The sequence below is a fragment of the Protopterus annectens genome, chromosome 10.part0, assembly GCF_019279795.1.
Source record: "Protopterus annectens isolate FY-2018-M chromosome 10.part0, PAN1.0, whole genome shotgun sequence".
Classification (NCBI taxonomy): Eukaryota; Metazoa; Chordata; order Ceratodontiformes; family Protopteridae; genus Protopterus; species Protopterus annectens.
The window spans coordinates 109,112,309-109,126,101 of record NC_056744.1 but is presented as its reverse complement, the minus strand read 5'-3'; the positions used below and the strand labels follow the sequence as shown (position 1 = coordinate 109,126,101).

Sequence of the window (13,793 nt, the reverse complement as noted above, 5' to 3'; positions counted from 1 at the left end):
GAGCAATTTGTTGCTATGTCCCAGCTCGAGGTTCTCCAGTTCATTCCCAGCTGAGATGTGTTCTATGTTGGGTTGGCATATCGTCCTCATCTTCATATGGCTTTACACCAAGTGCTGTGGTACAGTCCCATCTGGGATGTGTTGTATGTTGTGTCGGCATGTCCTCTTTGTGTCCATATGGCTTTACACCAAGTGCTCTGGTACATTCCCAACTGGGATGTGTTGTATGTTATGTCTACATATTCTCCTTATGTTCATATGGCTTTATGCCAAGTACTGTGGTACATTCCCATCTTGGATGCATTGTATGTTGTGTCGACATATCCTCCTTATGTTCATATGGGTTTACACCAAGTGTTCTGGTACATTCCCACCTGGGATGTGTTCTGTGTTGTGTCAGTGTATTCTCCTTATGTTCATATTGGTTTACTCCAGGTGCTCTGGTACATTCCCAGCTGGGATGGGCTCTATGTTGTGTTGCTATGTCCTCCTTGTGTTCATATTGGTTTACTCCAGGTGCTCTGGTACATTCCCAACTTAATGTGTTGTATGTTGTGTCAGCATATCCTCCTTATGTTCATATGGGTTTATTCCAGGTGCTCTGGTACATTCCCAACTTGATGCATTGTATGTTGTGTCAGCATATCCTCCTTATGTTTATATTGGTTTACTCCAGGTGCTCTGGTACATTCCCAACTGGGACGGGCTCTATGTTGTGTTGCTATATCCTCCTTGTGTTCATATGACATTACACCAAGTTCTCTGGTTTTCTCCAACATCCCCAAAACACTGCAATAGGTCAAGTGGCAATCCAAACTGCCCACAGGTATACATGTAATGTGTAAGCGACTGTGCACGCTTGACTGTTTTTGCTTCTCTGTATTTGTATGCTTGCATGTACACATACACGTGTGTGTGTGTGTGTGTGTGTGTCTGTCTGTGACTGTGACTGTGCCTATGCTTCCTACAACAGAACAGTGTCCCACCCACAGTATCTTTGCCTTACACCCAGTCAGTCCTGGGATAGTCTCTCATCCTGTTTGACAATGAATAGGGCACAGTGGACATCCGAGAATGAATGAATGAGTAAGATGTAAACTTTCCCCTTAACTTAAATTTATTTTCCAACCTTTCCTTTCTCCTAAAAATATATTTCTACTTCCACACACCCCTGTACATCCTTCAGACTAATGCATTATATTTTAGAAATGCTGTGTACTTAGTGAGATCTGCATGTTTCTTACTATTAATGGTCTCTTCAGCAGATATCAGAGCAGTCTTAGCTGATACCCAAAGAATTACTATGGAATATGGTACTTGTACACCCCTCCATGATGCCATATGCTAACCAGTATCCACTGTCAGATCCACTGCAGATTAAAACTGTGTCATCAAACCATGTTGATTGCAAAAACTATAAGGGACATGCTTTTTGCCTGCCCTCCTTCAATTCTGGACAAGAGTGCACTTCACAAACTTGTCTGTCAATTAGCTGTCATGCTTTCATATGTACTTTTAACTTAAGTGTTAACAGAAAAGTTAACCCCTACTTGCTTCTTTTAATTTTAATTCTAATCTCAGGTATAATATTTCTTGGGGTCTATATCACTTTGTCGAAGGTTCATTATGGCAAACCTTCGCTCAGCAAACCAAATACAGTGAGTGTTCTCTTCAAAGAACGACTTACCCAGGGAAAGTAATAAGCTGGCCATCATCGGAAATTTGCCCTTTTCCCCCACTATGTTGTGATGTCAGACTTGGTATATATAGTTGTGGGGTGGGGTGCAGCCTCCCACCTGGGTGGGTTTGAAATACTGTGCTTTGTGTGACATTCGGAATGCTGAGCAACCTGTTCCTTTCCCGGGGTAAGTTGTTTGTTGTAGTGAACATTTGCTGAAGTGAATGTTCACTGTATTTGGTTCGTGTGAACGAAGGTTCATGGTAATGAACCTTCAACAAAGTGATACAGACCCTATTTCCTGATAACACAAGGGAAGTAATATTATTATATACACATAGCTTAAGGTATATCCTGCAGGCTAGAACAGGAAACAGAAATTGATGGGAATTAGCCTTGACATATAAAAATGCCTCACTGCATTTGAATGTTGAGTCTTGATATATATATACACACATATATCTGTATATATATATATATATATATATATATATATATATATACACACACACACACACACACACACACACACACACACACACACACACACACACACACACACACACACACTCATATATATAAAGAGAGAGAGAGAAAGGGAGATAACAGATATATTTACTCTAATAATTTGTGTGGTTGCAGTAAAACAGTCTCTACAGCTAGAATTTCAGTTTTAATTTACAAAGGCTGATTAGAAAGTTGAACATAAAATTACCTTCTTGCAAAATTTATGGGGAGTAACACTAAGAAGCCCAGTCACAAATACACTTTAGTCAGTTTTAACAGATTCTTTTCTAACAAATGCTGCTGCAAATGCAAGTGCAGAAAATCCAGTCTGTTTACAACAACGCACACAGATTCCTCCAAAAATCAGTTCAGTCTGGCTTCTTTTCAGTCAGCACAATCTCAATATTTCTTCAGACTGTTACTCCAGATTTTCCCAAAGTTGGCCAGTAAAGAAGTACTTAGCTATACCAGCATTTTCCCTTCAACACACATTACCAAACATACAGGGTAATTCCATTAGTTTCTCCTTTTCTGGCCAATAGCTCATATCCCTTTTTCAAGTTTCAAAACACCATCCAGGCTGCCTTCCTCTTCATAGATTCATAGAAGGTTACTAGGCTAGTTGGCCTACAGCCTTTACTAGCCTAGCCATATTCATACCAAGTATTACCATTTGTTCTTTTTGGGTAGTTGTCAGAATGAATTTATGCACAGAGTGAGTCTGTGATCAACACAGGCTACCCCTGCCCATGAGGGACATGGGTGCCACCCCAGGGGCACATTTTTCTCTCCCATCCAGTTATCTAGGTTGCTTATGATTAGGGTCAGTGAGGAGCTCTGTTTTATGTGAATAGGAAGTCTATTCCAGAGAAGCGGGAGTCTGTGGGAGACATATCTTTCTCCTCAGCATGTTCTGTTAAAGTCACAAGTTAGGTTGAAATCCCTAGAGCAAGTGACTCTTGTGTCATTTGACTTGTGGGTATGCAGCATTTCCATTAAGGAAGGGTTGGAGATTGCCCTGTAGACCAGGCACAAGTCACCTCTCAGCAGCCTATAATATACAGAGTAAAGTGACAGGGCTGTCAGCCTGTCCATGTAAGTCATGGTTTGGAGTCCTTATATTTTTTTAGTGAGAAACCTCTGTGGTCTTTCCAGCTGCTGCACATCTCTGGTGATTTACATGCAAAAGGGTGCATTACACTCTATTAGTGGTCTGATGAGGATCAAGTACAGTGGAGCTATAACATCCCTTGACCTGGATGCTAAGCCCTTTTATGAGGTGCGCTACATAGAAGGCTTTTCTTACCACTGTGGTCAAAGTTCAGATTGCTATCAACCTGTGTTCCCAAGTCTTGCACCACTGGGTTGTAACTCTGGGGGGGGGGGGGGGGGTGCTGTCAATATTGTAATTTGTTGGGAATTCCGTTTTGCCTAAGGGAATCATAATGCCTTTTTTGCATTTAGTTTTAGACCATCATTTGTTTGTGTTAGCCCTTCTTGTAATATGTTGACATCATTGGGGGACTCAATAATTGCTCCCAGTTTTCAATCATCAGCAACCTTGTTGAGCCAAAAGCCATCTACTTTGGCCTGGACTTCTGAGAAATAGATGTCAAACAGTAAGAGCCTCAACACAGATCTCTGTGGTACTTCACTGGTGACAGGTCTAGTGCTGGAGGTGGAGTCACCAGTTTTGACAGTGTGTTCTGCCTGTGAGGCAACTGGCTACCCATCTAGTAACGTAAGGATTAATCCCTATCTGAGAGGGTTTCTCAATGATGCCAGAGTGGGGAATTGTGTTGAAAGCCTTGGCAAAGTTGAGATAAGCAGGGTGCACTGTCTTACCTTCGTCCATGGCTTTGGTGACTTTCTCAAAGAAGTCTACCAGGTTTAATAAGCATGATCTGCCCTTAATTAAGCCAAACTGGGTTGGGTACAGTGTTTGGAGGTTGCCTATGTCCTTGTTGATAAGGTCCATGATAATTTTTTTCATGGCCTAGAAGATGAGGCTGGTTAAACTTATAGGTCTGCAGTTCCCAGGGTCAGTTGATCACCCCCCTTTGTGCAAGGGGATTACTGTTGCTGTTCCCCATTCTACAGGAACACAGCCATTTCTTAAGCTGTGATTAAAGAGCATGCCAAGTGGGTCTGCTAAGTCTTGTGTTAGATTGTTTAGTAAACAACCTGGGATATTATCTGGTCACAATGAGGTTGTGTTTTTGGCCTTGATAAGTGCAGAGATGACCTGTTCTCTATAGATACTAGGCAGATAGCTAGTGTCGGTCATGTTTTGGGATATGGTAGGTGGAGTAGGGTGGTGAAGTTTGCGCTGAATCTGTCAGCTAGCAGGTTGGCAATATCTTACAGTGTAGTATGAATGATCCCATCTACAACCAGTTCAGCACATAGAAGGGCATTCCTTTTTAGATTTTGGACATAGTTAAAGAATGCCTTATGATTATCCTTGGCTATGGAAGTGATTTTAGTTTCATAATTTGCCTTAGAAGACTTTACAAGATTTCTGATTTACTTCTTTAGCTTTAGGAAGGCACTCTTCCTCTGCAGAGTGATATCCCTCTTGCTTTTATATACTCTGTTTATACCTGACATCCACCATGATGGCTTGTTTTTCAGGAAGACCTGGTTTTGATCTGATCACGTACGGCAGAGTTTATGCAGTTGCTTAAGTGTTTGTTTAGGACATTTGTGTACATTTCTGCATAGTGATCATTGATGTCTGCGATTGTGGGTGGTATGAAGCTTTTTATATCATTGCTTAGTAGGCTATAGTTAGCTTTAGTAAAGTTTTTTTATAAATTTTGTTCCTGTGAGGGTGTCAGATCCAGTAGTTAATTCAAGCAAGTCTGATTTGTGGTCTGACCTAACCAGAGAGGACATCACACATGGGGAAGTACAGTGGCCTCCAATGTTGGTGAGTACTATGTCCAGAACATTAGAGCCCCTAATGGGGGTGCAGACTATCTGTTCCAGAGCATTTGTGTTAACAAAGTCCAGGAACCTCTGTGCGAGCACGTTTTTATGTTTTTACCTTTGACATGTAACTCCCCAGAAACTCCTCTTTAGAGCCTGCTCTAGACCCAGAGCTCAAGAATCTGACTCTTGCAAGATGAGAAAACTATAATATATTCCTAGAGGCAGACTTTTCTTATTAGCTGTCATGGAGAGTTGCCTCTCTCTGGTTTACCTGCAAATGTCAGGCTTAGAACCTCTGTATTTCTCTCTTTCTGTTTTTTTTTTTTTAATTTTTGTAAGTCTTTTGGATTTCTAATACCACGACGGGAATGGACTTCATTCCTAAGTCAAAGTACGATTAAAGTTCATGAAATTAGTACTGTTTCAATCTTTGATGTCAGCCAGAAGTGCTCTTCGTAGAACCCGCAATTTGCCCAGTAATGTCTCCTTCTGCAGTTCGTACAAAGTTACCTAAGTACGACTGTAGATTCTTTTTTATAAGACCCATTGCTCCTACTGTTATTGGAAATGTTTGGGTATCTTTCTTCCACATTGTTCTTGTTTCTGACTGCAAATACTGATATTTTATGACTTTGTGCCTCTGTACGCAAGACACTGTAGTCATTGGACGTAGTGATTTCAATGATCAATGCTACTTTTGTCTTCTTTTCATGGACTACTGTATCTGGTTTTCTCACATCTGTCCTTTGAACTGTTGATAATGGGTGATCTCATGTGATGTAGAATTTACTATGATGCTTTGTGGCTCATGTTTCCAGTGTTTTTCAGCCACTTCAATATCATAATGTTTACACAATCCCCGGTGCAACAGTTTTCCCACATTATTATTCCTTTCAGTATATAGTCCTTCTGCCGTTAGTATGTCACAACCAGCAACAAGATGTGCAACTGTTTTCAATTCTGTTTTACAAAACCTACGTTTAACTGTTTCTCCCACATGTTCAATGGACTTTGTAAACCAACATATACGTAGCCCACTATTTTGGGCTGCCTATAGTAACCTTTCATCTTTTGGTTTGAATTTGCCTCTCTTTAACCATTGCTGAGCTCGATCCTGATCAACATGAGGTTCTTTCAGAAGTTTTCCATACTTGCAACTATATTTATGCATTTTCCACATTTCTGATTTGATCCTTCATCTTAGATTCTTTCTTTTGTTTTTTGGCACATTTAGTTGCTGCCTGAATTTTATCTATTTCTGGTTTGATTTCCATCCCCACTTGACACCAATATTCTTCTGCTAGACTAAGAAAAGAAGTCATCTTAGATTTATACTCCTCATGTTTCAAAACGTTCACTATGTTTGGGTCTTGTGAGGTCAGCAGATATGTATGCAGTCCCACAATTGCAGATTTATACATGTAATCAGTTTCAAGGAGGCCCATTCCTCCTTCGAAACAGGGAATATATAATTTTGGCATGCACTGATTTTTATAATTCATTTGTTGAGCATGAGGCATCCTTCTTGTTTTCTTATCTAATCTATCCAACACCTTCTGGGGCCAGTTAATCACACCAAAACTCTAAGTTAGGACCGGAAGAGCAAATTGGTTTATAGCTTGAATTTTGTTTCTAGATGTCAATGCTGTTTTCAGGATTAATTTAAGTCTTCTAAAATATTCCTTACTAAGTTTTATTCGCATTTGTTCATGTTTTATTGTTGATCCTTCATCAATTCCAAAATATTTATACACTCTCTCTTGCTCAAGTTCTTTTATATCACATTATTGTCCTAAACTGATGTTTTCTTGGTGCTGCAACTTTCCTGCTTAAAAGGTTGATTTTGCACATTTATCAACACCAAATGACATTCTTATATCATCTGACAAGATTTTGACTACTTGCAGTTGTGCTTTCAGTTCCTCATCTGATGACCTATACAGTTTTAAATCGACAAAGAGAAGATGAGAAGTCTCTATCAGACTGCTGAACAACAAACCCATAGCCTAACCTGCTAAATGGGTAAACAAACATTATTTATGTGCAACATGTCATTGTTATCTACATAGCTCACTTTACACTTTATACTTTATTGTGTTTATTTTTAGTATCTTATTTCAGTATTTTTAAATTATTATTAATCTTCCTTCTGTAAACTATAATTCTTATGGTACGAGTCTGAGTATCGAAATTTCATGCAGTGACACGCACTGTTTCCTCTGTGTTGATCTGTATGACAATAAAGTTTACTTTGACTTTATGCTTTCTTGCTTTCTGGGATCCAAATTATAGCCATGACCTAATCAGTTAAGCAGTCAGCTTAATGGGATAAGGGCAAGGAAAAAAACAACGGTGACAGAGACTCATCCAGAAATATTCCCCTTTGGATTTTTATCCCTGGAATAATAATTTGTCCTTTATCATGGCTTAACTGCAAAATGGTTTGCCACTGTTTCATGGTCACTGTGATATAATTTATCAGTGTAGGGTGTATCTTATACATTTTTAACGACTCTTTTATCCGTGAATGTGGGATACTATCAAATGCTTTTTTGTAGTCAGTCCATGCCATAAATAAATTCTTCCCCTTTTTACAGTTCTCCACTATGACTTTAACAACAAATGATCCTTTGTTCCAAATGACTTTCTTTTATTGTCATAACTGAGTTTTCTTCTAAATGACTATAAACTCTACCAACATCAACTCCAGTGTATAGTTTATATGTTGTCGGAAGGCAAGTTATCGGTCTATAATTTTTAGGATAACTTGCAGGTTTACTCTTAAATAGGAGCATTGTTTTTCCTGTTGTTATCCAGGGTGGTGTCTGTTCGGAGTGCACATATAAATAGTTCTTACTCATGGCTAAATCTTTGTGCAGAGATGTTAATACTTTTAGACAGAAGTTAAGTACTGCATCTGGGCCTGGGGATTTCCAATTAGAGGCTTTTCTTAACTTTGTTTCAATCATTCTGGCTGTTACTTCATTCCATTTCATATCCTGTACCTTTAAACTTCTTATTCTTTCTTTTACTTCTTCTGTCCATTTAGCATCTTTGTTATGTTCTGCAGGATCTTCGTAAATACTTATCCAAAATATATCTATTTCTTGTTTTTTTTGGGTGGTCTTTCAATTCCTTTTGCCTTGTTTCTCATTTCTCTATAAAACTTTTTGAGGGTCATCAATAAATTGCTTGTCTTCTCCTTTTCCTTTATATTTAATTGCATATCGTCTAAGTTCTTCCGCCTGTGCTGAGATATTTAGTTTATTTGTGATAGTGCATGACGGATCTTGATGTGCTCTAATATTACGCATTGCTTTTATCACATCTATCTTTCTGAGTATTTTTGTTGATCTGTTCCCTCTTCTATACTCTTCTAACAGTGACACTTCTTTCTTAATTGCTTTATATTTTTCTCTATTCAATACTTCCATGATGGTATTCAATTTCTCCCCTTCCTTTCTGTTACTCCCCTGTGTTCTTGTGGTAGAACTTTATCTGTTATTAATTTAGCTGCACAGTAATATATCCTGTTTACTTCTGTTATATCGCATGGATCTCTATGAACAGTCCTAATTACTGTGTTCATTTGTTTTATCAAACTTGTAACATTTTGGATTTTATTAACCTTCTGCAGTCTGTTTCTTTCATTAATCTTAATATGTCCAGCTATCTCTATTAAGTCAAGCAACTCTTCTCTTAGCTCATTTTCTTCTAAACTGAGGGCACATTTTTTATTCTTCATTTCTTATGGGCATTCTATAGAAAGTTATATAGCATCTTCCTGTGACACATTCTTTTCAATTTCATCCTGTGTCATCCATTGCTCTGTCATATGGGAACTTACTGGCCTATTACTCCTCAACATTGACTACGTCAGAGTTGCCACAGTTTCCTGTTCCTTCCCTTGCTGTCCAGCTTCATGTGAATGTTTATAATGGTTTCCTGTGTAAGGCTCCAAAATATCTGCAAATGGCAACTCACCTATTGCTTCCTGTTCCACTGGTTTCTCCTTAATTTGGATGTCCATTAGCTCTATCCTCCTGTGGTGCTTTCTGAGTTAGATTCTCTACACTGAATCCATCACTTCGCAGGTACTCCATAACCTCCGTTTCTGTTTCATTAAATTCTCCATTTCTAATCTCCTTTTCTGCTTTTCCTCTTTGTCTTCTTATTTTTTGTATTATAAAGTTTCCATGTCCGGATTCCTTTGCCTGTATTTCTCTTCAAATAACTTTGGTGCTGCTCTTTTTGTATTGATTAGTTTTGCTTTCTTCTTTGCATAAATATTATACCATAATAAATCTCTTTATTTCCCATGCCTATATTTTTTCTTCAGATGTCTCCTGAGCTTCCTGTTTCTCCTTACTTTGGGGACTTGTTCCATCATGCTGTGCTGTAACCTGTTTTAGACGTTCTATACCAAATTCTTCACTTCACAGGCATTCCATAACTTCAACTTCTATTGTTTTAATTCTACTTTATTAATCTTCTTTTTTACATTCCCTCTTTGTGATATTATTTTTAGTGTGAAATTTTCCATATCTGGATGCCTATTTCTCTTCCAATATCTTTAGGGCTGCCTTTTATAGTGATTAACTTGGCTTTCAACTTTGCATAACTATTGCACAATATCAAATCTCTCTTTCTTTCCCATGTCCATATTTCTTTTTTATACTTTTCAAAAATCTCTAGCTTTTGTTGTTTATATGTTCTCACTTCATCAGTTGCTTCTTTTTCCAAACAGGTCAAAGTTTCTTGGTCTACATAATGTTTTTCACAAATCTGTTGTATTAATGAACACAGATTTTTATTTGAAGCTTCTGACAGTTTTTCTTGTGAAAGTATTTTTCTTTCCTCTAATTTCTCTCTTAATCTTTTTGTATATCTTGTGTCTGGAAATTCTGAGCTTTTTGCATAATAGTAACAATGCATAATTTCTTTCTTATCTTCATTAGTCCACTCTATTGTCTTTATGGCTTTTCTTTGGCCTATCAGTTTTTGTGGTTTTTGTGGACTGTTACTTCCTTCGACATGGTGGGGGGGGGGGGCATCCTCCCCCTGGGCCTGGCCCCATTGTAGGAATGTTTCTGTATTTTGAGGATTCTACACTATTTTTTCCAGTCCTGGCACCAGTGTGCCTACCAGGATTGGGCACTTTTTTATCCTGGGTCTTCTGCACCCAGCTATCTTTTTCTTAATTCTTGACCTACTTCTGTCCATGATATATGCTATAGAAAATACAGTCTATATATCAGTGCCATCTTGGTGAGATCTCGTGAAAAACAGGGTCCACCTCATGAAGGTACTCACCAAGACTTGAGGATAAATTCAGTTTCAGCAACAGTACTCTCCTTTGCTTGCCAACTTATCATCTCTCTATTTGGACCCCTTTCTATCTGTATGGTTTGAATACTTGCTTTAGAGAGATGACATTCACTTGTTCATCTCTAGTAACAATTTATGCTCTTGCTTTTACAGAATCAAATTAACATGAATAGCCAGTGTACAGCCATTTTACAGATTACCTACATACATCTCTAAAAATTGTGTAACAATGATAGTCATGTTTTTTATGTAGATCCTCATGATGTATTAAAAATGTTTACTGCTATGTAAATTGTTAATCACTATGTAATCCATACTGTCTGTTTATTTTAACTGTGGAGCTTTTCTCCCCGGCCTCCACTGAAAATGTACTTGCGTCCAGTCGGACACTCCCGGTCAACATATATAAATAAATAAATAAATAAATACAATAAATTTACTTTGTAATAACAAAAACAAAGAAAAAAATGCAGATAAATGTCAGCCAAATGAAGTCAGCTAACAGCACTCCCCAAAATATGCATATATGCTTCACTGGATGTCATGTTTGTACATTTGAAGTGCATCCTTCCCTACAGTCCACAATGGCTCATTCATTCCTCCACATAAACACGTTCTTGTGATGGAAAGGCAATGGGATGGGAAGTTCAAAGGTCATCAATTCTACTCACAACTCAAGTTTCCTCTCATCACAGAGTAATTTCTTGAGCAAGACCCTCCATCTAGGCCTTAGCTATCTGCCATCCAGGGTGCCTATGTGGTGGTAAATCTTACCTCCCCTACAAAGTACTGCAGGCCTTTGTTTGCTCATTACTCTCTTTTCTGCAAGATTCTCACTGCCTGGATGCTGCTTGAACTTGGTCACTGGCACTGTAGGTAGACACCTGTCCCTGATGAAATGGATCACAAACTGCATCACTGGCACTGTAGGTAGACACCTCTCCCTGATGAAATGGATCACAAACTGTGTCACTGGCACTGTAGGTAGACACCTGTCCCTGATGAAATGGATCACAAACTGCATCACTGGCACTGTAGATAGACACCTGTCCCTGATGAAATGGATCACAAACTGCATCACTGGCACTGTAGGTAGACACCTCTCCCTGATGAAATGGATCACAAACTGTGTCACTGGCACTGTAGGTAGACACCTGTGCCTGATGAAATGGATCACAAACTGCGTCACTGGCACTGTAGGTAGTACCTGTTCCTGATGAAATGGATCACAAGCTACATCACTGGCACTGTAGGTAGACACCAGTTTTAATTATATGTGCCTGTTAATTGAGCATTTTCAACCAGAGGAACAGGCACTAATTTCTAGCATTAACAAGAAGCAAATGGAGCTTTATGAACATTATCCTGCTACCACTATTGACTCTAAACTAGATTATGTCACTGAAACCATTTCTCTATATGAACAACTTCTGACATACAAAAGGAAAAAAATCTGTAGGGATATGCAGGACATTTCTATGGGGAAAGTGTTTTCCTGGCCAAGGAATTCAACTACAAGTGAGATTGCTACTTCTGTTATAAATAATGTTGCCGTTTTAATGAATGATAACATTGCCGCTTTAACAAAAGCGGCACTCAATCAGGAAGCTCCCTCAACATCTTCTGAATCTAGTAGCATCATCAGAGAGGCCTCAGAAGTGGTGGAGGTGAATGGGGGAGCATGGAAGAAACATGGTGCGTCTGATACTGTTTTAAATCCAATTATTCCTTCTTGTAATACACTAAATAATGACAATAATGTCTTTAATTCAAGAATGAATCTTTCCTATCCAATAAATAACCCGTCTTTTCACAAACGCTCTTACAGCAGGGGGAAAATGAAGAGGAAGGCATCCCTGGAGAGCGACAAAGGCTTAACTTTGAAGAAAATGTGGCAGCAGAACAGCAATCATTGACATGGAACATTTCCACTAAACTTTTATCACCAGCAGAAGAAAAACTCTTGAATAAAGGTACGACATTTATACCTTCAACTGCAATGACTGTAACAGAAAATATTATTGAACTGAAAACATTTACACGTAATTTAATGTTAAAATCTATGTTTGATGGTTCTAAATGTGATGAAAGGAAAAGTAATGCCATGTTTCATAAGAAAAGTTTTTTTTTGCCTAAAAATAATTCTTTAATACAGTGGTTCCCAAACTTTTTCAATTCTCGGCTCCCTTGTTGAATCCAGGTTTTCACAAGGCACCCCCCCTCGTCAAATTCAAACAAGTATACTTTGCGAAATAATATATATATTTTTTTACTTAAAAAGGTTAGTTAGGTAAAAATAAATAACACACGTATTTAAGATCACAAAAAATGTAATTGTAATTGAACAAATTAATAACACAGGTATTTAAGATCACAAAAACATGTAATTGAACAAATTCAACTAATTATAATTAGTGGGATGGATGAGCCTGTTGATCACTGCACATTTTTTCAAATCTTGGAATCAAACTGGACACAGCCACTCTCAATTCCTTCTCCACATTGATTTTCACTCAATACCTTTTTAAATGTCAGTGTTTCCTAAAGTAATAAACTAAAAAATGTAAGCAGTTAAATTTGCATAAATTCTTCTGTCACTGTAGATGAAAAAATTAAATTTTGTGAGTATGGGCAGTATGTACTTAATATGCTCTGCCATATGTGGAGTGGAAGTGCGATGAGGAACATTTTACTGTTTCTTTTCTTGAGCATGTCCACTCTAAACTATTTATAGGGAGTATGGCTTCCATTCATGATTTTTTTTTTTTTTTTTTTTGGGAAGGGGTTGGCAGACTGTAAACTTCTGTGTTGGTTCTGATGAAGTCTCATGCAAGATGAAAATACAAAGCTATCTGTTGTATAATAAAGTAGCTTTTTAAACGTCATTGGATTTGACTTTTTGCTGTTCAGGACTGATCGCTTCTGCATTTTATGATTGTTTTATAGTTTCTGTAATGCAGGAGTCTTTTGTTTGGTACTGCCACATCAGTTAGTTTAGGGAAACCGGAACAATGCCTTTGTTTTGAGCAGAGTTGGAACAACACTGAAAATAATGCAGTAAAAAAGTCCTTTGTCAACTAAAGCCTTTAATTCTAGGATTTCTTTCCACATGTATTCTACCAAGTGTCTTTCACCAGTAGTGTACTGTAAGACGGAAGTTTGCCTTTCACGGCATTGTCTGCACTTTTTAGACTAAGTACCAGGATGACATGTTTGGATTTGCTGTACCTGGCAGCACTGTTTTCCAAAGGAGCGTCTGAAGTAGTCATAACTCCTGCCAAGAGAGATTGCACAAAATGTACTGCAGAGTGACATTTTCATTTGAGTTGTGGAAGGATGCCATAGC

General features: G+C 38.2%; 1 protein-coding gene across 2 annotated transcripts in view; it reads right to left on the bottom strand.

Annotated features, from left to right (window-relative positions):
- The window catches only part of AATK (apoptosis associated tyrosine kinase), a 2,480,061-nt gene that overhangs the window by 775,243 nt on the left and 1,691,025 nt on the right, over positions 1-13,793 (bottom strand). The window lies entirely within an intron of this gene.